Raw genomic sequence first — 2,936 nt, 5'->3', positions numbered from 1 at the left:
AAATAATGCGGAGAAATATAAAACAAGTTTCACTCACCTCTTTGCTGAAAACGTCACAGAATATAATTTTACCATCAGATGTGAAATGGGTAAACTCTTGTAAATTGAGGATGACTTGGAACCTGACACTTTCGGCTTAATTCACACACTGACAAAACGGGAAAAGGCTATTGTTAAAATAGGTCAATTCCTATATTACACTGGCGTACTGCTGCGTACCGTTTCGTAAACAAGGCTTTAGAAATAAAGTTCTTGGAAGTAGTTTCCATGAATTTCCTTGCCAAGAGTCAACTAGGGAATTATGGATTAAAGCAATAAGCAGACAAGGTATGGTATAGTAAATACGCAGACCATGCGACGGCAAAAATTAGGTTACTTATTATTATTGCTCCTGTTCTGATGATAATAATTTCCTTGTTCTGTTGTGTAGGTGGTACCAAAGATAAGTTATGGAACCCTAGTGACCGCTCCGTCGAGTGCTGCAATGGCATATATTGGAGGGTATTTGGTAAGAGTTGTCGAAGACCACATGCCATGTCAAGAGTGTGTTGATAAAATTAGTAGTATCCAGAGTCCATCTCAACTATCGTCATTAATAAAAATCAAAGACAGAGGTGGTCTCACGTCTCAGGTATCCAAAGCCAAGTTTTGTTTCACTGGTGATGAAACTGGGGCAAGTAAGGGACGAAATGTTATCGGTAACGCTGTTCAGTCCAAAAATAGCACAAACATTAACCGAAATACTGTTGCCACGTATTGCTAAAAATCCTGTTCTACAGAGTGGAAAAAGGGATCATCCTGAGGAACTAAGCAGAATAATACTGCAGAAGTTTCTGCGCCCCTCCTTCACTAACTACGCTAATGGCATGACAGATGAGTATCGCCGAGAATAATCCTCGAGAAGAAAAACAATTTATGAGAAGAAAATATCAAGAAAAATTCTTAAAGTCGTTCCTTTTCACTGAAAATCTACTGTGCGGTAGTAAAAATATCTAGTGCAGACCTTATATCATTTTAAATGACAGACATAAATTTCAACAGTTATGTGTGTTATCTGAAATGAAAATCCCCAGCTGAATTGAACTCCTAGGGGTAAAAGGTGAACATTTATTATTTTCTACTTCATTATGCTCAGTAACGTATATAATGTACAGGAAGTATAGTGTAGAGGTAAATTTGTGCAGGTTTTAACTCCCGTTAGCAATGCTGGTGAGTGCTCATGTGAGGTGGTATACTAGGGCTGCAGTGGTCAAGGCGCGCACTGCCAGGCGGACATTGTTTCTGAAGAGAGCACTGCGAGTGAACAGGTTTTGTATTCCTTGTAGGCTAAGCTTCTAACAAGACGGGTAGAGTGGGTAAGGATGACGATAAGTCGTTCATAGTTCGCTCGCTGTCTGGTGCAAAATTGAACGACTCAGAAAATGACTTAAGGCCGCCACACACAGAAAGCTAAGCTAAGCTACACTACGCTAAGCAATTTCGAGCAGTGGTGTGCTATAACACGAATAAAAAGCTAAGCTAAACTATGCTAGGCTGCAGTTTTATTGTCTCGCTGTTGTAAATAATCAATTACTCAGTGGCATATGCTGGGATTAAGACGTGGGCTACCAGTAGACTTAGGTTATCCCTTTTGGATCGTTGGTTTAGTGAACGTCAAGCCTTCAGCGTTTTGAGCTGCAGCCAGTAGCTTACGGAGGCCTGTTGTCTTGTGGAGGCTGCTTCACAAGCTACTGCCAATGCTCAACCCCTGATCATTGGAGGTGGTAGCCTAAGGTTTAGCAAATTAAAGTCGGGTCTTGTGGCTAAATGGATAGAATGCTTGCCTTTGGTCTGATGGCCCAGAATCAATTTTCAGAATCAACCCCTCATACTGTTAATTCCCCTGGCTTGGAGACTGGTTGTTTATGACGTCTTCGCCATTCATGTTATCCTCATTAGGACACCACCAAGCCTATACAGATGCCATGCATCAACATCATCATCATCATCATTATTATTATTATTAATCATATTATTATTATTAAATACAAATGCTGAATTTTACAGGTGTCGTACCCATCGTTCACTGGTTTATTAGCTTCCTCAAGAGATCAGCGGTGGTGTCCGATCCATGATCGCGGGTTCGATTCCAACCAACAAAAGAGAACCTAAAAGATTGCATTCCACTTTAGCAGATCTACCTACAAAAACAATACTATATTACTCCTATAACAGCAGCCCTGCAGTGTCTTCCTATAAGGATGTAAAAGTAAACGGAAGTGAAATACCAGCACTCTCTTATCTATATGATTACGTCAGAAGTATGAGGTGTGGAAGTCATACGACGAAAATCGCATGGTTGACTGTTAGCAGTGGCGATCTGAAGGACCGAAGCCTAGCACACCTATTCGCACTGGTCCCCGTTTCGATCCGATACACAGCAGCAAGCCGCTCGGGACGAGTAGAGGACAGAGGGACGAGAGTCTGGGCTGCGATATCATTCTCCGATGCCTAGCTATCAGATCAGTGGCGGCGCGTTCTATATGTTCAGTGAACCCCCTAGAAATATACAACTCTTAGTAAAATGGTTAATCAAATGCATATTTCTTTAATTACGTCTGTAAATTTGCGCTCGGAGCGATAGTTTTGACATCAACACTCGGTTGCTCTCCGGAACCAGCGAAAAGGTTCAATTTCTGATCTACGGGCGCGGCAGTGGTACGTAAGGAGGGTGAGCATGGCGCGGCGACGTGCGAGACAAGGGGGGTAAGCCGAGAACAAAGCTAAACTATCGCCGGTGACAGGACCAGCTCTTGGCAGCGCTCGACACGATCTACATCGAACAAGCCCGAAGTTAGCCGATGTATTGTCTCAAAGCGTGCGGTTAAAATTTGCTGTACAGTATATGGTACAGTTTCGAAGGGATTTTAATTTCACGATTTTGCGTTTTAGACGTA

The sequence above is a fragment of the Anabrus simplex genome, chromosome 1 (genome assembly GCF_040414725.1).
Source record: "Anabrus simplex isolate iqAnaSimp1 chromosome 1, ASM4041472v1, whole genome shotgun sequence".
NCBI classification, from domain to species: Eukaryota; Metazoa; Arthropoda; class Insecta; order Orthoptera; family Tettigoniidae; genus Anabrus; species Anabrus simplex.
The sequence above is the reverse complement of the archived record's forward strand: the minus strand, read 5'-3'. Positions refer to the sequence as shown.